A 24743-nucleotide genomic window follows, 5' to 3' on the forward strand; every position below is an offset into this window, starting at 1 on the left:
AAAATAAAATTCTCCTTTTATTTTTTCAACAAAAATCCCTTATAAATCCAGGTAATTATAAAATTATTTGAATAACACTGAAAAAAACATTTGTTTTAGAGTTAGATAATACAGAATTTGAATCCCTAGTTAAGTAGCTGCATGATTAGGGCCAGTTGTCCTAACCGCTGTTAAGTTTCAATGTCCTCTACTGTAAAAATAGTGACTATAATGCTTATTTCTAATAATGTTAGGGGGATCAAAAAAGCACCTGACACATAGTAAATGTTTATTTGATGATTCAATCAGATGCAATTATTGTTTTAAATAAACCCTAGAAGTAAGAAATAAAATAAAAAAAAGTTAGCCTTTTGAAAAAAATGCCATCAGTTATGGTAATAACAAAAGAGTGAATCCCCTAACCTTCTATAGCTACCTACTCCTGTTGCTCAACTTGCTTCCCAAAAGATATAGGTAAAAAGAATAGCATAGCAAAATGCAAACTGTTATCAGTAGTGACCTCCGCTCCAAATCCCTGTCTGATTAATCTTTATCATGATGAAATAGACTGAAATATTTGTGAGTTTTGAGAGCTAATTTTGCTCTGTCTTCCTGAGATTTATAACAAAATCACTTTCTTTATTGTGAATCTGGTGCAAAATTTACTGTCTTTCCCAAAAGCTGGTACTTAAGATTCAAAAAATATATTTTTTTCTTGATATCTTTGGTTTTAGTAGTTTGACGATAATGTTGCTAGGTTTTCAATCTATTTATCTTTTATGGGGTTTGCTAAGGTTCTTGGATATGTAATTTGATAGCTTTCATCACTTTTATGAACTTTTCAACTATTAATTCCTCAATTTTGTTTCTGCCCCACTCTTGCATCTCCCTCCAATGACGGATGCTTAATAGAGTTCCACAGGTCACGGAGGCTTGGTGAATTTACTAAATGTTTTTTCTCAGTGTTCTTCAGATTGGACAATTCTACAGCTATGTCTTCAAGTTCAATGACAAATTTCTACCGTCTCCAATCTGCTGTTAGGTCTACCCAGGGAATTTTTTATTGTGCTTTTTAATTCTAGAATTTTCATCTGTTTCTTTTTTTATATATCTCAATTTTGTGCTTAGATACCCTATTAGTGCACTCATTAAGATCATCTTTACCTTTAAGTCTTTAAACATTATCTATAATAGTTTTTAAACATTATCTATAATAGTTTTTAAACATTATCTATAATTTTTTTAATATTCTTATATGTGTTTAGAATGATATCTAACTCATCTTTGTTTTAATCAAATGCATTTTCTTGTTTATGTGTCACTTTTTTTGTTTCTTTGGAAGTCAAGTAACTTTATAATATGGTGGAGTTGAAATTATAACTTGCAGAAGGCTGGAGTATTTTGCATTTCTTTAAAGGAGATTGCCTTTTATTCTGGCAGGCAATTAAATTACTAGAAGGACTTTTTGCTCTTCTTAGGTTTGGTTTTAGTCTTTGTAATCATAGGTCTATTTTGGTTTGATCCTTAGTCTTAGAATGAGACCCTTACCACAACATGTGGTCCTTACGCAAAAGGTATGGCTTTTCTAAGATCTGTTACATTCTCAAGGCAGTAAGGACTCTCTATTCTGGCTGAACAGGAGCTTCAGTGTTTCCTAGCACAAAGCAACCTCTGATATCTCCATTCGACTCTCAATCTCTTAGCAGCTACTCTACTAGGTCTTTCACACACAGCCCAGCCCTTGGTTAAGAATCCAGAATGGGGCCGGGCGCGGTGGCCCACGCCTGTAATCCCAGCACTTTAGGAGGCCGAGGCGGGTGGATCACGAGGTCAAGAGATCGAGACCATCCTGGTCAACATGGTGAAACTCCGTTTCTACTAAAAATACAAAAAAATTATCTGGGCACGGTGGCGCGCGCCTGTAATCCCAGCTACTCAGGAGGCTGAGGCAGGAGAATTGCCTGAACCCAGGAGGCGGAGGTTGCGGTGAACCGAGATCGCGCCATTGCACTCCAGCCTGGGTAACAAGAGCAAAACTCTGTCTCAAAAAAAAAGAAAAGAAAAAGAATCCAGAATGAACCTCCATGCATATTTCTGTCCTCTCCACTCCCCTATCTCTCACACACAAGGCTCAGTTCTCTTCTGGTTTCCTGCTCTGCAAATTTAGTCATGTCAAGAGCCCAGAACTCTGATTTCTGCCTCTTCAATTTAGTGAGACTGCCACTCTACTTGGACTGTGCCTCTTGTGCCACCATAGGAAGATTATGCCCAGGCCAAAAAATAGGGTGAATGTCAGAGCTCACCTCGTGTGCTTTGCCTCTTTTAATTATCAGAATCCTGTGTTGCTTGAAACGCATAAGATCAGTTGTCATATCCATTATCCAGTTTTAAAGTTGCTTTTGGTAGGAAAGCAAATCTAGTAACAGGTACTTCATCATGGCCGGTAAAAGTCTTCTGAGTCCTTTTCCTACTCCACTGCTAGCATGAGACCGAAGATAGTCCATGGCTTATTTTTCTTCAGGTCCATATTTTCTTTGCATGGCTGTATTCTAACCTTGCTTTGTCTTTCTGATTTTACTACTCTCTGTAGGAGGTAAAAGAAAATCAAATACAATAAACTCTCTGAGTCCTGCTATTTAATGATGGAATCTCTTAACCTGATAGAGAAATATGAACATTTTCTGGGACAAAATATGCTACATTTTTCTGCAGCTATAACCTCTTGATATTTTGTGCAGTGGATTTGTTTTAGTGGATAATTAAAGCTTGGCTACTTTATAATCAAAGTACTCAAGTACTTTGTTACCCAAAGTAACCAAGTCATATTTATATAGACATTTGCTATAAGGAAAGCCCCTTAGTCATTTTAGACTGCCATAGAATGGGTGGCTTAAAAAACAGAAATTAATTTTCTCACAGTTGTAGAGACTAGATAATCCAAGATCAAGGTCTAGCAGGGTAATATTTCAGGTGAGACCTGTTTCTATCTTGTAAATGGTAGACTTAAACTTATGTCCTCACATACAAGAAGAGAGAGAAAGAAAGAGAGAGAATGCAAGCACACAAGCATAAGCTCCCAGCATCTCTTCTTACAAGGGCATTAATCTCATTGTGGGGGCCCCATCATCATGACTTCATCTAAACCTAATTATTTATCAAAAGCTCCATCTCCAAACGCCATCACCCTGGGGGGTAAGGCTTCAACATATGGATTTGGGAGGCACACAGTTCAGCCTATATCAAGTCTTCACACTGGCACATCATGAACATTTTCTTCTGTGATACATAACATAAGGGAGAAAAGGGTTTATAGGAAGATCTCTCCAGGATAAAGGTATGTTTGTACTCTTTCCAGTTTCATTAGTTTCAGATCCAAAAATAACTCCTCCTTAAATAATATTCACCTACAATGGGAAAAACTAGACTCAAACATGAAAAAATACCATATTTTTAAAGGTTTGAGGGAAATGTGGCAAGAGTCCCATAAGAAAAAAAAATTCTACAGAAATGTCTACAAAGGCTAGGCATACATTTTTGAGGTCTTGTATCCTGTGGGTATTTGTAAAAAAGGAAAGTTTCTCTAACCTCCTTAGTCAGGCATTTATAGAGCATCTCAATCTCCGCATTTGGATGCTGATGAGACCCACCTGCTAGCAGCAGGAGCCTAAACAGGATGGCCAGAAATCCCAAGAAAATAATCAAGATGGAAAAAAAATATGCCATCGTCATCTTCTGAATAAGAAACTGGCTCACAGTCACATACAAAGCCTTAGACTAAATAGAAATTTCCCGTTCTGAAAATGAAATGTGTGCAGAAATTTTGGTTAGTGATATTCAATACTATATCCACATTATATTATCATTATTTGCAAAACTACTCTGAGTTTTCTTTGCAGAAACATGCTTCCTTCTTTAGGATATTGCCGCTGGGTGAAGGGGAAAATCTCCAGACAGGCCATGTGACACCTGACAACACTGTACATGACATTAGTACTAGAAAAACTATCTTCTTGGCTCAGTAATAAGACACTCATTTGGCAAAAAGAATCAGTAATTTTCTGACTCAATTTTTACTTTAGCAGGAGAAATCTAAAACACTCTTAGCAGAGTGATGTCTAGGATGTAAGAAACATATAGATGTTTAGAGAAAATTTAGTTACTTTGTGTGTGTTTCTTTACTTGGGGTTTCTGTGTATATAGAAAAGAGGAAGATACAGTATTATAAATCGAGCCTACTGACACTCTTATTTCTAGTGGTGATTATCTATATTTATACTCTCACATTTTCTTGTAAATAAGGGCAAAAAGAGGGCTGAATAAACTTTATGCCCACAAACAAAAATACATACTAGCAATTGCCCCAGGCAGTAATAATTGAATCCAAAAATATAGGATAAATTTTGAGTATATGTCTATATAAGTCATTATTGTGTTAAAATATTGCAAGGTAAAGAGTGTCTTTTTATTATTGTGCTATTTAGTAGTGATTTGTTGATCTAGACTCTGACTTAAGTTCTGGGTGACCAGGGATAAATAATTTATCCCTCTCTGCTCTGTTTCTATATCTGTAAAATCGGAAGGAGAATGATGGAAACATCACGAGAAATTGCAGAATGTGGAGTCAGAACAATTGGGCTGCCATTGAAACAGCCTCACTCTTGAGTTAGAACACCTGTGTATGTGCAATGAACATAACAATTTCTATATATTCACAGAGTTGTGCAGCTATCATCAGCTCCAAAGCTCTATTCCAGAAAGTATACCATATATATTTTCTTCATGAGATAAATCTTTTCTTATATCACACTGACAATTATCAGAGTACTTTGTATAATATATTTTTACTTTAATATTTGACTTTATTCATTTTAATATCAATTGGCTGCTGCTGCTTTTCTAAGAAACAATGTTTAAATGGGAGGTTTTGTGTGTGTGTGTGTTTTATCATATATATACACTATCATATATGTTTAATTGAGATTTAATTCACATAGCATAAAACTCACTCATTTAAAGTGTACAATTCAATGGCTTTTAGTATATTCACAGAGTTGGACAGCCGTCATCATACCAAGTATAAAACATTTTTCCCTGTGATTTAAATTATACATGCTTTTTTTTTTGTGATGGAGTTTCATTCTTGTTACCCAGGCTGGAGTCCAATGGCACAATCTCGGCTCACTGCAACCTCTGCCTCCAGGTTCAAGCAATTCTCCTGTCTCAGCTTCCTGAGTCGCTGGGATTACAGGCTCCTGCCACCATGCCCGGCTAATTTTTGTATGTTTTAGTAGAGACGAGGTTTTACTATGTTGGCCAGGCTGGTCCTGAACTCCTGACCTCAGGTGATCCACCTCCTTGGTCTCCCAAATTGCTGGGATTTCAGACGTGAGTCACTGCACCCGGACTACATGTGCGTTTTAAAAAGGCAATGCCAGATCTTCAGATGAAGGGCTCTATAAGAGAACCATAGAATTTCAGAGCTAAAAAGGATATGTAGACTGTGTATTCCAGTAATATTGCTTACATAAATTTCACAGCCAGGAAATGACAGATTCCTGGCTGAGTCCTTAGCCTAGTACTTCTTCTATCACCAAAGATAATAGTCTTTCACATGAATCACTGATGTTTGCCAGCTAAAGACAGCCTATTTTGTTCTGAGCTCCCTTCATAAAGAACATAGCATAGTTTGTCTTCCAAGATTTGTCACTAAAATGAAAGAAAGCCTAACCAAACAAAACCTGATATGCTTAGCATATGTCCAGCAGAATGATAAAGTTATCTACCAAGCGTTTCTGCAGTACAATGGAATGTATCACTTCCATTTCATGTATTAGAGCCTAGTGGTCAGAAGCATATATTCTGGAGTTATAAATGTCTAATGCTACTTATTAGTTGTATGATCTTTTTAAGCCTCAACTTTCACATTTAACATGGAAATAATAATAATAATAATAATAATAGTGGTATTCCTCTTAAAGGTTGACAAGATCAAGGGAGATAATCAGTATGCATACTGAGGTTAGCGCCTGGCTACTAGTGTAATACATGTGCCATTAGTTTACTTTCCTTTTTCTTTTCTTTTGATTGTTTTTAAGAGATGAGGCCTCACTCTCTCACTCAAGCTGAAGTGCAGTGGGGTGATCATGACTCAGTGCAGCCTTGAACACCTAGGCTCAAGGGATCCTCCTGCCTTAGCCTCTCAAGTATCTGGAACTACAGCCATGCACCGTCATATCTGGCTAGTTTTTTTAACTTTTGGTAGAGATGGGGTCTCACTATGCTGCCCAAGCTGGTTCACTCGAACTCCTGGGTTCAAGTGATTCTCCCACCTCTGCCTCCCAAAGCACTGGGATTACAAGTATGAGCCATCATAAGTTTCTGATATATATTTATCTCTTTATATGTTTTAACACTATCAATTAGAACAAACTTCCTTGAGTTAATGTTTAAAGTCACTATTGTATCTTTAATTGCTACGGTATTTTAAAGTTTACCAAAGGATGTTTACATATATTATTTTATTTGAACCACTCAAAAATCTGCTAAGCTAAAACCCAGGATAACAAAATGGTTGATCTAACTTTTCCTTTCTCCTTCATTTTGAACCTGTTTGTTATATCAAGTTACCAAAAAGGAGAGTGTAGGAAAAATAGTCAGACCAAAGACCCAAATTCATAACACAGACTGTATTTGATTTAATAATTATTTTCTAATGTAGGTCTGATGGCTTAGCAGTGTGAATTAGAAGAAAAGTTTCTTTCTGGTGTGCCCTGGCATGAAGAGACGCGAGCACTAGAAACCACCATCCTCCATACTGAAGTTCTGGGATGTTGAGAGCCACGTGGACATGGCTTTGTTTCTATAGGAAAGCTCAAAATATCAACTTAAACAAATACTTTTATAGAAAAGAAGTGTATTTCTCCTATACAATTTCAGCTAGAAAGACATATTCCAGACTTAAAAAAAGTTCTCTATTAACAGGCCAATTCTCATAGTATTAAAAGCCTGTGTAATTCAAAGAGGACATCTCGATGCTAGCCAAGTAAGTAATACAAGGGAAAGACTGTCACCTCCCATCAATCATCTTTCTTTACTACCTAAACTTGTACCTTTGTCTGTTTTACACGGCTCCAGCACCACTCTCTCTTTAATTTGAATAGTTATTTTTACCCCTAAAAATGCCCAGTTACTTTATTCTTCCTGGGCTGTCCCAAACAGATGAGCCTGAGTACCTGCACTGCCAAGACACCGTGGCTTATCTGTGGCTTCTGCATAGCTACAGGGGCTACAGAATTGGGAGGTCTAGGGACTGCCAATGGATTGGACACATTGTAGCACCACCATGTGACATGCTTTCCACTTGCAATTCTGCTACTGATTTGCATTTCCCAATGAAAGGTACCCTTACACTCAGAGACAGGAAGCTATGAGAAGTGATTTCAATTCTGTTATAATTGGCTAGTATGGGGCAAGGTATTTTAGTTTCTGTTTTGTTCTCTTTGTTTGCTAAAGAAGAACTTGGGCTGAGGATTTTTAGTTTCCTACCCAGGTCAAGCATTCTATGATTTTGTGTCATTTATCATGAGTTATCCAATAACTTACAATGTTTTCTTGTGCTTGAGGTTTCATGGTTTTCTTGTCGGTTTCTTTTTGTCCTCACAATCCTAAGGAACACAGTATTAGGTAGAAGCTTCCCTCATGTCTTTAAACCAGAAGCCAGTCTGTGTGCACTCACAAAGGGCGCAGACCCTATTGCACTGCAATCATGTCTTCTAAAGTCAGAGTGAAAGCTAGAAGACAATTGGCCAAGAGATATTGCCTGGGAAAATTCACAGAGTCCTCTCACATACTTTTACATTATCCTCCAAAGTGCCTGAAGTTCTATTTATTCTTACAGCACTGAAATAACCCCAGCATATTTCTGAAACAGTTCAACAAAGAGTCTCTTTTTCACTTCACCATGTATGGTTTCAATCCGACGGTTTCCATTTTCACATCACGTGCTGTTCCTGCACTGGGTTCTCACAGGCCTGACATATAGCCACATCTCCCACAAAAGGGTAAGGGATGCTTGCTGGGAAGAGGGACATAGAAATTCCATCCAATTACTTGAAGGTTTTATTCTTAACACAGCATTGAATAGTTTAATATCCCTTCTTTCCTGTTATAAATAGGTTCTGATGCCTATCACTGTAGCTCACTGGGAAAGAATGCAAACAGTCCCAGGAATGAAATACTCAGGAAAGCTGCTCTGCTTGGTAAGAGCTATTTTATTTTAAATGACAACATTTTCTTCCCAGACACAGAGAAAGCCATACATGTTTAGCCTGTGAGTTTCTCCTCTTTAGGAATGATATGATGTTTCATGTGCGAAAAAGGCAAAAGAAACAAAGAAGGAGGAAGTGACATCGGTAATAAAAATTTGCTAAATAATTCCTTTCTTTCATTATTTAGCAAATGTGCTAAATAACGAATGAAGGAGCATTCATTATTTTGACCAAATCTGTGTGTTCTTCCTGCCTTCTCCCAGAACAAATATCATCCATGTGAAGGTCTGTTCACAAGGACACCTAGAAAGGGCCAACAACATGAAGCAAGCGGAAGCACATTATCAAAGGCATGAATTTGAATCCATAGCATTGATAAAAAAATCTCAGGAACAGGGTCAGGTGTGGTGGCTCACACCTGTAATCCCAACTCTTTGGGAGGTCAAACGGGTGGATCACCTGAGGTAAGGAGTTCTAGACCAGCCTGGCCAACATGGTGAAACCTGTCTCTACTAAAAATTCAAAAATTAGCCCAGCATGGTGGCTCACATCTGTAGTCCCAGCTACTCAGGAGGCTGAGGCACGAGAATCACTTGAAGCTGGGAGGCAAGGTTTCAGTGAACTGAGATCATGCCACTGCACTCCAGCTTAGGCAACAGGGTGAGACTCAGTCTCAAAAAAAAAGGAAAAAGAAAGAAAAGAAAAATCCCAGGACATAGTTTTAGAAAATAGACTTGTTCTTTTTCCCCCATACAAGGACGCATAGATGTGAGAAATGATCTGTTTTGTTACCTAAACAGATATTTTTGTTGAATGGGTATCAACCAATGTAGCATATGAGAAACAAATACAGGAAGACAGCTACAATTGTAAAATTTCCTGGTTTAATTATCGGTAAGTGATCATATATTTGTAGAAGGGATAATGAGGTTTTGATTTCTGAGTGTAGAAATATTTCTTATTCCTGCTACAAGATAAGGAGAAGGCACCTGATGAAATTTTATGTTTCTTGATTGTGGTAATAAAATATGATTCTAAAGGGTTTCTATGTCTTTTAAACTCAGATAAAACTTACCTTTCACCAAGATTGCCATATCTCAAACTCAGCTGTGCATGACAGTAATCTCCAGTTTTTGCATGGCTATGATTATTTTCTTGACCTGAGTCCCTAGTTCTGCAATTTGGAGGTTGTAAACTGTGTGCATTTCTGAATGTATATCATTTTAGTAATTCTGGATCTTTTGAAGAGTGTTAGAATAAAGAAACTGTTCAGAGCTGACTGTTCAGAGCTGCTGATGTGTAGAGATATCTAAACACACAAAAACAGTATTAAGTGATGTTTGATTTTGAACAATATAAAAAAGAGTTCTGAATTCTAGCCTGGCTCATATTCATAATACAAATCAGATTCTAATGATACCTCCCAAAATAGCTTATGCCTATAATCTTTAACAAATGACATTTTTCTTGAAATCATAAACAGGACCTTATTTGAACACTTGTCCTAAGAGTGTTTCAGTTGACTCTTGGTCTAAAAAATATAAAGCTATCCAAAATCAAGGAAACTTAAGTGCGGTAGTAGTATTGGGGTCATGAAACATTCCAAAAAACAATGTACTAAGTTTGTTTTACTAGTTCAACCTGACTATGTATATCAAACCCTAATGACTTGCATATACAAAGGTTTCATTCAAGGCACTTGAAATTCTCACTTAAAGTTCATAGAGTATCTAAAAAAGGTTTTTAAATTGAATCTTCTAAACAGCTTTTACTTGCCTCCCTCCTTTCAAGGAGAGCATCCGTGTTATTAATCATTATCAGCCTCACCAAGGTCTAGCAGATGTACAAAGTGGCTATAAAGATGCTTACAAAGTTGACTCTGCTCCTATAGCAAACATATACACGAGACTATTTTCCCCTAATCTCAATATATTCTTCAAATAATTTCTATTGAGGTGGACTCATTTCTGTTTCATGGCATTTGGGGTGTTTCTCATGACCCTCATCAGTCCAGCCCTAAGAGGCCATCTTTCTCCCTGCCAATTAATTGCTCAATAAGGCTGTGTCATTTGCAACCAAAATACCCAAATAAAATAAATATTTTGAGAATTATATACAGTGTGGTTAATCCCTGTACTCAAGACAATAACTCATGTACCTATGCAGTCTAAATCTAAAGAATAGAAATTATTTTTAAAAAGCCATCTTGACCCACTTGTCTTTAAAAAGTACAATGGAAATTCAAAGAGCAGAATAATTAGAAAGCAGAAAATGTACAGGCACAGTTTCAAAGTGGCCCGGATCTATATTTGAGGTAAGTCCACCTTTACAATTTCCTTATATGAAAAATAGAAAGAGATACCTTTAGTTCATTTTCCCTTGTGAAACTAGACAGGGATAATTTAAAATCTGGAAATCTTTAGGCTTGAAATCCAGAAACCAAATACCTATAACATGGTACCTTATGATAGATGACAAGTGCAATAAGTTATGCTAGAAGGTGGAGTGGGAACGGCATGTGAGGATCTGAATAATAGGCAGACATTTCTGATTAGTATTAATGCAGTTCAGCTGCTAAACAAATGGAACTCACTGCTAATAGTCATATTACCAAGTTATAAGAAAAGGCTATTAAAATATGGTTTTCCCCTCCTATACAGACATTTAAAATGGATATATCTGCACAGAGGTATGAGGCAGTAAAAAGTGGACAAGAATTGGTAAGTTCTCCATTATATTAAAGTTAGAACACTCTTGAAAGCTTGCACTTTATACTTGGGAAGGATGAGCTTTGATCTTAACTTTAATTAAAAGCCACCATTACAGGTACATTACAGGTTTTTTTGTTTTTAACTTTTAAAAAAACAGTGTCAATATTTTCACATTCTCTTTTATAACTGGAAAAGTGCTGGCTCAAACTTATGGGTTATCTTTCAGTCCTTTACTCATTTCGCTTTTTAGCTCTAAATGAAAAGTTGGGGAAATAATCTCTCCACTAGGAGTATCTTCAATATACTCCTTATTTATCTATTTATTTGTGGCCATAGAGTTTTCTGGGTTTCAGCCACACCACAATGTAAAAGTTGTAAAAACTCTTTAACATACAGACTGTGCTTTTTGCATGCTGAGAAGGAAAACCATACAAAGAGTGTTTCCATAAGAAGTGCTGGTATATGGGGTAAGAATGTGGAGGAAGTTTCCAAACAGGAAGACAAAATGTTTTTTCAGACAACTTAGTATGTCATTTGGTAAAGACACTGCATGAAGATATGAAAGGTCATAAAAAGAAGTTTGACAAATATTTTTAATTTTTGGAGAAGACTAAATAAGAAAATGAGAGGTCTATAAAACACTAAAAAATAAGCCTCTCTTGTTTTCTCATAAGCAATGTTGCTGAGTATCCTTTTATGTGCTTAGCATTTTATTTGCTATTGCAGGGGACTCAGGTTTTGACACAATCACTTCCCTCAAAGAGTTTACGTGTGTACATAAAATAAATAAAACAGGTCAAGGACAGATGAAATAAGGTTGAAACTGTGGCACTAACAATATGTGTACTAGGACTCAGCAAAAGAACAAATAGGAAGTCAAGAGTTGTCAGGGAATTAGCTATGGTGCAGGAAAGACTTGAGCTGGGCCCTGAACGTAGGTAGAAGTTGACTGCGGAGGACTGAGGAAAGGCTGGGGAGGGGTTATACAAAGGGGAAGACTGGAATTTGCAAAGCCCATACGGAACCCAACTTGGTGAGTAAGAGGAGATTACTGAGAGTATTGGTATGTATGGAGAAAGGCCACGTGTTGGAAAATGAAAGAATATTAGATTAGAAAAGTAGAGAGGAGTTATATACAATCCAAAAAGGATTATAAACCTATGTGATAGTGATAAAGGGCCACTGTGTTTTCTTTAATACAACTTAGGCCATGAGTAAGAAAGCCTTTTTGAAATGTTTGCAGGATTCTTAAAATGTTTTAACAACTGGGGTTTGTTCAGGAAAATTTTCTAAATATTTATAACCAAATTCCTAAATTTTTGTAAATAAATGGGATTATTTTTACCTAGGCCTACGTCTTATTCTAGTAGCATAAATTTTGCAGCCTAATACTGCAGGATGCTTTATGATATTCCATGAAACTTACTGGAGAATTATTCTACACATACTTCTGTAGAGGTTAAAGTTTATCTATGGCCATACCACCCTGAACACAACCAATCTCCTCTGATCTTGGAAGAGTTTAAAGTTATATATAGATTCAACATAAATATATTTATTCACTCTGTCATTCATTAATTCATTCATTCCACATTTACTGAGCACTCTGTCTCCCTGTCTCTCTGCCAAGTATTCTACTTAGCACACATCTACAGAGGATGTAAAGAGAGGAAAAAATAGTTCTTGGCTTCTATGAAGCCAGTGGGAGATATAAACAGATAAAAAACTGAGTATAACCAAAGTAAAGGTCCACTGCAGCACCTATTTTAATAAGGAAGAAGGTTTCGTTTTCAGTAGCTTCTTATCAGAGATCAAAGTAATACAAAACACATAGGCATTCCAGGATGTTAGGAGAGTCACATTTCTGTAAAAGCTCCTACTCAATTCTGGGTATCTTCATGTCACGATGTCAGAATTCAGAGGAGGCTTGAGTTGATTGATCTGGAAGCCTCTGTACAGGTGGTGATGGTGGGCTGAGTGTCTAGAGGGAATTCAGGTACCCTAGATACCTGGCCCAGTCTTGGAAGACAGTAACAATGGGGTTTGAGCCCTTCTGCTCCCAGAAACTCTTGGAAAATATTTTCTGCAGCAATTGTTGGGCCACTGTTAGCCTTATTTCTACCAAAAGAGCGTAGCTAATAAGCAAAGAAACTATAGTCTCATTAAATAGAGTAACTTGTGAAGATATGGAGTTATTTCAAGGGCCTCCCACCTCAAATTATCTTGCCAAGTGGTTACTGAATTGACTCATATCATTCAATTAGAGATAAAATCAAAGCCTTGAATTATTCCAATGAACTCAAATCTATTCCTTTAGGGATAAAACCAAAGGCTTGAATGAAGATGCTCAATTGAGATAATGCAGATGACTGAAATTCATTTGCATCAACCTAATGTGGAATCCATTTTTCACACTATAAAAAAGGCTGGCATCAAATTATCTTCTGTTTATACAAGAGGAGAAGGTTAGAAAGCAGTTGGGAGTAACGTAGCAAGAAAAGTCAAGAACATGGAAGGTGAGGGCCATGAAAAGGAATACAAATTTCATCAGCTTTTTAGTTTGGTTTGGGATGTACCTCTGAGTGTGTGTAAGTCAATGCTGTTTTTCAGCTGACTGCAGTATGCAGCTGGAGTCCCACAAGTTAAGTAAGAATCATGTCACATGGCAGAAATCAACCCTGCTAGCCATGACTACAAATATTTTATTTGCCCTTTTAACAAAGAATGTTATCCCCTCATGATTCTTTCCAGATGAAGAATAGAATAGTATATAAATGTGGGACCTCTAAGGAGGACTGCTTGGTTTCAAATCCTGGCTATTCCTCTTTTGAGCTATGTGATCTTGAGGACATAATTTGACCAATTTGTACTCAGGTTCTCATCTACAAAAGAGGATGAGAATGATACCTAACTCAGATGGGTGCTGCAATGCTTAAAAGCGACAACATAGAGGGGGCTCTTCATGAATAGAAAGCTCTAAATTCATATGAGTTAATATTGGTTTTGGATAGGACTGAAAACATCATCCAAAGTCATTTAATTGACTTATTTGAAGCAACACTAGGCATATTCTGGTAAAAAGGAAAACTGAGAAATTTAGGATAATTGCACATTTACATTGTGCTCTGCAGGCTATTCTAAAATATTTGGCATTTTTACAAGAGCCCTGGAATATGATATCATCAGCATCTAACCCTGGGAATCTGCAGAATGGGCTGGCACCGCAGGAACTTTGCTTGTGAACTACCAGCAAGAGCTTCTTAAATATTTATAACAAAGTGACCAAATAGAAAATGGCACACCTAGGGTCTTGGGTTGAGGTACAGCCCAAAGGGATCTGTGGCAGGTGGAAATTTATTTTATGTCTCCTTTGTGCACATTTTGTGTTCCATACCAAAGTATATTAGCTTAAATATAGAGAGTGTTCACAAAAATTTCTAATACAATGAATTCTCCAGGAAGTTCCACCTTGTTTACCTGGCATGAATTCTTGAGGATTCAGTTACTTCAATTTGAGAAGCAAATAGGAGATATAAAAACAGGAGATATAAACAGAATTTTACTTAGCATACTGCCAATGAAATAGGTCATACAAATGATTTAACACACAGTTGTGATATAAGACAAAAACAGGAAGGATAAACCTTAAATATTCTGGTTCTCTGATAATTTCCATACATATCAACAATTTGAAAATAATTAAAATGTGATTGAATATATTTTTCATTTGCAGAATTTCACTTTTAAAATTTATTCAGAGGGTATATGTGATTCTCAATGTAAAGTCATCATATTGATCCTCAATTAATGCCTCAGGTTGTCCAAGTTACTCTTATTGAAGTTGTCACGTTTTTGTAAAAAGAACATTTTACAGTACGTATTTTTAATAATATAGTAATTTATTTTTTCTTTAATGTTCTTTAGTTGATCATTTTTGGCCATAGAAAAGACAGGAAGATATGGAAACTACCTAAAAGAAATAAACAAATCCAGTTAAGGTTTGACATTCTTCTATAAAACAGAAAAAAAAAAAAAAAAAAACAGTGGGTAGCCAATAATAGCATAAAACTCTGGCTTGCCATATTCAAACAGGAAAAATGCTAATTAACAAAATAGTGATTTTAATAATTTATGCATTCATCCATTTCTTTTAATGAACTTTATCGTACTTCTTAATAAGAAACTTTAAATATCTGTTCCAATTCATTAGATGTTTTCTAATTTCTTGTAGACTTAGGTAGGGGACGCAATATCTCTTTTTGGGCACATGAAAGTTCTTGGATGATGGCTATCAATCATTCTAAAATGCCCAAATGGACTGGTTTAATTATATAGAAGTTAATTTATAGATATCATGTTGGCAGTGACAGGAATAAAAAATAATCTCTCTCCATAGAAACCAAATACAACAAGGAAATTCTAACCGAATCACATATGTTACATGGACATGAGCCACATCAGTTTGGTCATGGACATTTGTTTTCCATCACCTTTGTAAAAATAAAGTATCACATTATGGGGAAATTCCAAAGGTGTTTCTTCTCTGTGAATCAAAATTATTAATTTATCCAGAGAAACTACTCTGGATTTCTAGATAAACATGTTGAATTGAAGACACAGGTTTATTATTGCCCCAACTGAAAGCCCCACACTATACTATCCTTGAGGGAATATGAAAAAGCATAAAGCAATGAGAATAAAAAGAAGATAAGAGGGGATTCAAACAGATGAGAGAGAGTGTAGAATGGAACCATCCTTCTGATTTCTCAAGATCAAAAGCCTTGTCATTATCTATGACTGTTCTCTCTCTGTAATACTTACGTTCACCCCCATTTGATTCAAAATTGAGCCCGTTTTCACCACTTCCACTACTATTGCTTCCACTATATCAGTAATCATGACCACCATCATCTCTTCCTTAGACTATTGCAGCAATCTCTTCCTTGGCTTCCACGGATCCACTACTGTCCATTCTCAGCATAGCTGCCAGATGGCTTCTTATAATAATGTTGTGTTTCTTTAAAAGAAAAAATGCTTGACTGGGCATGGTGGTTCATGTCTGTAATCCCAGCACTTCGGGAGGCTGAGGCGGGTAGATCTCTTGAGGTCAGGAATTCGAGACCAGCCTGGCCAACATGGTGAAACCCCATCTCTACTAAAAGTACAAAATAGTTGGGCATGGTGGCCCACACCTGTAATCCCAGCTACTCAGGAGGCTGAGGCAGGAGAATCACTTGAACCCAAGAGGTGGAGGTTGCAGTGAGCCGAGATTGTACCACTACACTCCAGCCTGGGAAACACAGCGAGATTCTGTTTAAAAAAATAATAATAATGCTTATTAGAATTCTAAAATACACTGTTCAGCAATATATATTTATATAATATGGATAACTGAATGGAGACAAATAAAAATAAAATGAAAAAAGTTTTACTTAAAGGAGATATAAGAATAAATTTTCATTGCTCCATGTTGTTGAAGCTGAGTTTATACAAATATAAATTATAGGGTTTACAACTTTTTTTAAACTGTTATTTCAAGTATAGGGGCACATGTGCAGCTTTGTTTTTTTAACAATATCAGTCATGTTTAAATGCTACCCTTGTGCCTCATTCAAAGAAACCTAATTTTCACATCAGCCCACAATGTTCTCTACCTTGTCTCGATTCCTGTTCCCATCCTGACCTCATCTTACCACTTTTGCCCTTGCTAATCCACTGGGGCCACTAATTGCACTCCTGCCATTAGCACACTAGCTGCATTCCTACATCTGGTTACACATGTTGCTCCTTCTGCCTAGAAAACACTTCCCCACAAACTTATTCAACTAAAGCTCCTGCTGGAATTTCATTCTCACTTTGACATTCTTTCTAACACATCTAAAGAAATATTCCACTTCATTTCTTTTCTGTAGCATTTATCACTCTTCAACATACTATATGATTTACCTATAATGTGTAATATCTTACCCAGTAAAATGTAAGCTCCTGACAGCAAGGATTGTTGAACAATTTTTATCTCCACTGTAGTACCTGTACCTGCACCAATAGCTAATCCAATAGATACTCATAATAAGGTTGTCAGATAAAATACAGGAAGCCTGATTAACTTTGAATTTCAGATAAAGCATGGATAAATTTTTAGTATAAGTATGTCCTATGCAATATTTGGACCATACTTGTACTAAAAAAAAATCTATTTGTTGTTTATCTGGAATTCAAATTTAACTGTGTCATGTAATTTTATTTGCTAAATCTGTCAATCCTAACTCAAAAACATTTGTCAAATGAATGAATAAAAATTTTGGAGGATGGAAAGCAGAAGGAATAATGGTAAATAATATGGCAAGTTATAGAAATTAAATACTAATTGTCAACCGAGCTGGGGTAAAGGAGGAGAGGAATGAGGTAGCCAAAAAGGAAAGAGCTGATTCATGACACGGACCCTCAAAACTACAAAGAGTTAAAAGCTTGGCTGGGTGCGGTGGCTCACGCCTGTAATCCCAGCACTTTGGGAGGCACAGGTGGGCAGATCACAAGGTCAAGAGATCGAGACCACCCTGGCCAACATGGTGAAATCCCGTCTCTACTAAAAATACAAAAAATTAGCTGGGTATGGTGGAGCATGCCTGAAATCCCAGCTACTCGGGAGGCTGAGGCAGGAGAATCGCTTGAACCAGGGAGTTGGAGGTTGTAGTGAGCCGAGATCGTACCACTGCACAGCAGCCTGGAGAAAGAGCAAAACTCTGTTTAAAAAAGAAAAAAAAGCATCAAGTACTCAGAAGTGGCAGTACAAAAAATGCATGGGGGTGGGGACCTGGTGCCCTGGTGCAGCAGCTTCTATAATACCAGCACCTTGGGAGGCCAAGGCAAGTGCAGATCACTGGAGCCTGAGAATTCCAGACCAGCCGAAGCAACACGGAGAAACCCCATCTCTACAAAAAATATAGAAACTAGCTGGGCATGGTAGCACACACTAGTCCCAGCTACTCTGGATGCTGAATTGGGAGAATGGCTTGAGCCCAGGAGGTCAAGGTTGTGGTAAGCCAAGGTAAAGCCACTGCACCTCAGCCTGGGCAACAGAGCCAAACTCTGTCTCAAAAAAAAAAAAAAGTTGCATGGATATGGGGCATGAAGAACTATAAACAGGAAGATTAGATACAAGTCTTTAAAGAAAATAGTTAGATACTTATACCAGCCCCATGTTGACAAGACAGATGACTGCCCACTTTACTCCAGTACAAGACTAAAAGTTTTAGCTTTTGGCTATAAAGAACAGTAAAGGTACAACAGAGAAAACAAATGAGCAGAAGTTTTGACATGTGTAACAACAATCCATTATAAAAACTCTAAGCAAACTAGCAATAAATGAGGACTTCCTTAAACTGAAAATAGATGTCTAAGAAAAAACCTACAGCAAACATAATGCTTACTTGTGAAATATTGAAAGCTTATCCCAGATTTTGAAAAAAAGAGAAGTTTTCTAAAACTAACTATCCTCACTACCTTATTAATTAATGAAAAGAAACAGAATAAAACACATAAGAACCAGAAAGCATAATTGTGAATGTAAAAAATCCAAATATTTACAGATAAAATGATAGAATTAATAACTGGATTTCACAAAGTGGCAGGATATTATAAAAATAATTTGTGTTTACATATGCTAGCAAAACCAGTCAAAAATGTAATTTTAAAAAGATAACATTTACAAGAAGTAAAATTAAATACACAAGAATAAATGTTAGAAATAAACTTTTGGTGCTGCAAAAGAAACAGTATTTGAATAAATGTTTTCTCAGCAAGGCAATTTACTTCTATAGAAGGGTGTGTCTCATGGATGGAGCAATGGCAAGAGCATTCCTGAACAAGGGAGAGGAAAGGGTTCTTATCCCTGAAGCAGGTAGCCCCTACTGCTGTGTCATTCCCCTATTGGCTAGGATTGGACAGCACAGTGTAAGCTAATTCTGATTGGCTGTTTTAAAGAGAGCTGGGGTATGAGCCAGAGTGGTGAGGTGAGCAGTTTTGGCAGGAAAGACGATTATGGAACAGGTGACTGAAAGTGACTCAGGTCAGAGCAGGTGACCAGGGTGACTCAGGATGGAGCAGGTGACTAGGATGAGTCAGGACTCTGACTATGTGGGTTAAGAAGAGGATGCAGGAGAAGGACATGCAGGTTCAGTGAGAGGAATAGGTGTAGGTAACCAGGGGAACAGATGTGAACTACTGATTAGAGCTGGCAGGAAGTTTGTTTGCTCAAACTAGGAGCAAGGAAATGAGGAAATCAAACTTTAAAATAGAGAACGAAGAACAGGGAAACTGAACATACTGACATAATGATTCTCTGAAGAGAAACTTAAAACTCACTGCATTTAATAACAAATCTAAAAAACACGTATAAGACCTCTATACAATACTACAAAACATTTCTGGGAGAAATTTAACAGATTTCAATAAATTCTTTTGGATTGGAAGAATCGATACTGCAAAAGTTTCAATATCCTTAAATTAATTTACAAATTCAATAAAATCTTAATAAATAATTTTGACCTGTAAAAGGAAAATAAGTCTTGGGGCCTCAAAATCACTAAGCTAAAGGGAAAGTCAAGCTGGGAGCTGCTTAAGGCAAACCTGCCTCCCATTTTATTCAAAGTCATCCCTCTGCTCACTGAGATAGATGCATGTCTGAATGCCTCCTTTAGAAAGGCTAATCAGAAACTCAAAAGAATGCAACCATTTGTCTCTCACCTACCTGTGACCCGGAAGCCCCTCCCTGCTTCAAGTTGTCCCACCTTTCTGATCGGAACCAATGTATATCTTACATATACACATTGATGCCTCACGTCTCCCTAAAATGTACAAAACCAAGCTCTGCCCTGACCACCTTGGGCACATGTCGTCGGGACCTCCTGAGGCTGTGTCATGGGTGCACGTCCTCAACGTCCTCAACACTGGCAAAATAAACTTTCTAAATTAACTGAGACCTGTCTCAGATATTTGGAGTTCACAAGCCCAAAGTGAAAATCTGGTATTAAATTTATATGAAACCACAAAGGGCCAAGAATAGTTAAACAATTCTTAAAGAATAACAAAATTGGAAAACTCAAAATGCCAGATTTCAAGATTTACAGTAAATAAGACAGTATGGTATTGATGCAGGACCAAGTAGAAACAATGGAACAGAAGAGAGAACATTGAAACAAGTAGGACAAATGTATGATCTCCTGATTTACTACAGTACATAAAAATCAATTCCATGTGAACTGTAATATATAAATACAAAAGGCAAAGCAGTAACATTCAAGAAGATGACATGAAAGAATATCTTCATAAATTGGGAAGGGACAGAATTCTTAAACAGGACAAAACAAGTAGTCACAATGAAGGAAAACAATTTAAAAAATCAAACTTCTTTAAAATTAAACTTCATTTATCAATGTACCATTCAAAGAGTGAAAAGTCACAGAATGAGAGAACATACTGGCAATATTTGATGAAGACCTCATGTCCAGAATAGAAAAATAACTCCTATAAAATGAAAAGATAACTCAAATAATTTTTCTCACTAGACTGATTATCCTCCGCTAAAGAGGATAGTCAAATGGGCAATAAACATAAGGGAATCAAAAAATCAACCAATAGGAAGATGGCAAATAAACAGTAAGTTGCCATTGCTTACTCATCAGAATGGCTAATAATAAAACAAATAAGCAAACACAATGGAAAAAAAATCCTTGTTGATAAGGATGTGGAACAACTGCAGCTTTCCCACAATGTTGATGGGAATTTAAATTAAGACAACTACTTTGAAAAACTGCCATAGATTATATTTATACTCTAGCATTTCCAGTAATAGCTATATACCAGATGGAAATGAATACATAGATTCACAAAGAGATATAATGGAAATGTTCACATTATTTGTGAAAGCCCCAAATTAGAAATAACACAGTTGTCCATCAACAAATAAAATGCATAAATAAATTACAGTATATTCATAAAATACAAAGAAAAAAACAAACTATTACTGAGCACATACCTTGGCTAAATCTCATAAATAAATATGATGCTGTGCAATGTTTGTATTTTTTATACTTTTTCTCTACTTGAATTATATTTAAGTAAACAGTTTCCAAATGAAAGAGCATTGCTGAAAAAGAAAGTGAAAAGGAAAATAAATCTCCAGAGTCCAAGAAGGAAGCAGTTAGCAGAGGGATAAATGAGGGTTGAAATTAAATCTGCCCAGAGGGCATTTTCTGATCCCTGGAACCTAGAGAACAGAGTTTGAACTTAGATACTTGCAAGGTGGTGAGTTAAAATGGAGATCTTGTGGATAAAGTTGAACTCTCCAGAATAGGAGGCGGGAGAGGGCATCTAGAAAATATGTATCTCTTAGAAAAGAGAAGTATCACGAAAACGTTTTAGTCTTATCTGAATTTGGGGGAAATATATTCAAGACTACAGGTCTTAAGATAAAACTTCAAATGACCTGTGCGGTCTGAGAAAGCCAAAGGTAAGGAATTAAATTATTACTAGATAAATAATGTCTCAGGATGCTTGTCTGAAGCAAACAATCTCCTACCTGGAGGAATATACACTTCCAGTTCAGGTGTCACAAAATTATCACAGATTAAGTTCTGAAGATGAGCTCAAAATACAAAATAGCAAAAAATCACACAAGAAACAAGCTACCATATACTCTCAATGTCATTTTTTTCTACTTAGAATAAACTTTTAGTGAAGAATATTTGTCTACATTTGACAGGTAAATTCAAATTATTGATATACAAATCTTTAGTGATATAGGTGGCAACTATTGTATGGTATGTTTTTAAGTGACTTATGGGAAACAAATTTCTTTTCATAGCTAGACATGAAAAAGATGAATAAAATATAAAGGAAACTAACACAATCATAACTGAGAAATTCTAATATATGGATCCTATTTATTAGGTGTGTGAAGTTTGGAAGACCTTGATTATAGCTGACAAGACCAATACCTGGCCAAATGAAAAGGCAAGTTCATTAGGAAAGTGACTGACCCATGAAAGGCAAAACCATGTATTCCTGGTTCCCATACACATCCCAGCTCTATAGACTGTGTCATTATAAGGACTTTTAAAGGTAATCAGTAATTGTGAATGTCTGTGTAATATCTCTACTCAATATGGAAAGCCACTCTGCATGAGCCTTTTTCCTTGTTTTATGCAAATAGGCTTGCAAACATCTGAGCTAACAGAAACAGAAAAAAACAGTACCAGTAAAGTTGCTTAGATGCTAGAAACAAACATCTAGAAACTGTTCTCTGTTCAGCATGAATAACCATAGATACACACAATGCAACACAGAAAGTTAAAACTGTGCATTACAAAGATAGCAGGACATTTGAAAAGTCCAAACAGCTGTGAAGTACACATAGCCACGGGTCAGAGTCAATTTTATACTAAGAGGTCTTCATGTTTTTGTTCCCCTACTAATAATTCAAGACTGGACTTGTCTTACACCTATACTTTGCATTGTATTAATAACACATAAAACATAACTAAAAGTAACATCATTCTAAATAAAACAAATGATTTTTTTTTATTTTCCAAAATTTGAAGATATTTGAGGTGAAATCTTTCAACTCAGGAATATTGTTGGTTTGTATCTAAACTCAATATTATTCCTGAAAACTCTAATTTCCTTTTGTTCTTAATTCTTAAGTCTTTTCAATGTTTTTAAGTCTATACCAAAAGATTTTGTGCACAGCAAAGAATAAGATATTTAATGCAAAAGTAGGATGAAGGAATTTCTTTTGAAATTCTAATTCTTAAAAACTAAAACTGAAAGTTTATTTTTAAATCAGCTTTGAGGAACTGTTAAATCCAATTCAATCCTTCTCTACTTTGACTTAGTACTAGATTAAGATTATTACATTTTAAGATCAGGTGGCCTCTGCCAAGTTCTTATCCATTGCTTTACAGATTCATCCCAGGGATGCAAGGCTGGTTCAACATACATAAGTCTATAAATATAATTCACCACATAAACAGAACCAAAGACAAAAACCACATGATTATCTCAATTGATGCAGAGAAGGCCTTCGACAAAATTCAACAGCCCTTTATGCTAAAAACCCTCAATAAACTAGGTATTGACGGAACGTATCTCAAAATAATAAAAGCGATTTACAACAAACCAACAGAAAATATAATACTGAATGGGCAAAAACTGTAAGCATTTCCTTTGAAATCTGGCACTAGACAAGGATGCCCTCTCTCACCACTCCTATTCAATATAGTACTGGAAGTTCTAGCCAGAGCAATCAGGCAAGAAAAAGAAATAAAGGGCATTCAATTAGGAAGGGAGGAAGTCAAATTGTCTCTATTTGCAGACGACATGATTGTATATCTAGAAGACCCCATCATCTCAGCCCAAAATCTCCTGAAACTGATAAGCAACTTCAGCAAAGTCTCAGGATACAAAATCAATGTGCAAAAATCACAAGCATTCCTATACACCAATAACAGACTTAAAGAGAGCCAAATCAAGAACAAACTGTCATTCACAATTGCTACAAAGAGAATAAAATACCTAGGAATACAACTAACAAGGAACGTAAAGGACCTCTTCAAGGAGAACTACAAACCACTGCTTAACGAAATAAGGGAGGACACAAACAGATGGAGAAACATTCCATGTTCATGGTTAGGAAGAATCAATATCGTGAAAATGGCCATACTGCCTAAAGTAATTTACAGATTCAATGCTATCCCCATCAAGCTACCAATGACCTTCTTCACAGAACTGGAAATAACCACTTTAAACTTCATATGGAACCAAAACAGAGGCCGCATAGCCAAGTCAATTCTAAGCAAAAAGAACAAAGCGGGAGGCATCACACTTCCAGACATCAAACTATACTACAAGGCTACAGTAATCAAAACAGCATGGTACTGGTACCAAAACAGAGATATAGACCAATGGAACAGAACAGAGGCGTCGGAGGCAACACAACATATCTACAACCATCCGATCTTTGACAAACCTCACAAAAACAAGCAATGGGGAAAGGATTCCCTGTTCAATAAGTGGTGTTGGGAAAACTGGCTAGCCATATGCAGAAAGCAGAAACTCGACCCCTTCCTGACACCTTACACTAAAATTGACTCCAGATGGATTAAAGACTTAAACATAAGACCTAACACCATAAAAACCCTAGAAGGAAACCTAGGCAAAACCATTCAGGACATAGGCGTAGGCAAGGACTTCATGACCAAAACACCAAAAGCACTGGCAACAAAAGCCAAAATAGACAAATGGGACCTAATCAAACTCCACAGCTTCTGCACGGCAAAAGAAACAGTCAATAGAGTGAATCGGCAACCAACAGAATGGGAAAAAATTTTTGCAGCCTACCCATCTGACAAAGGACTGATATCCAGAATTTACAATGAACTAACACAGATTTACAAGAAAAAAACAAACAAGTCCATTCAAAAATGGGCGAAGGATATGAACAGATACTTTATAAAAGAAGACATACATGAGGCCAACAAGCATATGAAAAAATGCTCATCATCACTGGTCATTAGAGAAATGCAAATCAAAACTACATTGAGATACCATCTCACACCAGTTAGAATGGCGATCATTAAAAATCTGGAGACAACAGATACTGGAGAGGATGTGGAGAAATAGGAACACTTTTACACTGTTGGTGGGAGTGTAAATTAGTTCAACCATTGTGGAAGACAGTGTGGCAATTCCTCAAGGACCTAGAAATAGAAATTCCATTTGACCCAGC

At 36.5% G+C, this 24743-nt stretch overlaps 1 long non-coding RNA gene across 3 annotated transcripts in view; it reads right to left on the reverse strand.

The window, feature by feature from the left end:
* The window catches only part of LOC105732381 (uncharacterized), a 325595-nt gene that overhangs the window by 136233 nt on the left and 164619 nt on the right, over positions 1-24743 (reverse strand). The gene's annotated exons all lie outside the window — the stretch shown is intronic.

Source organism: Aotus nancymaae, unplaced genomic scaffold, assembly GCF_030222135.1.
Source record: "Aotus nancymaae isolate 86718 unplaced genomic scaffold, 86718_ANA_hifiasm-v0.15.2.pri h1tg000040l, whole genome shotgun sequence".
In the NCBI taxonomy this organism is placed as follows: Eukaryota; Metazoa; Chordata; class Mammalia; order Primates; family Aotidae; genus Aotus; species Aotus nancymaae.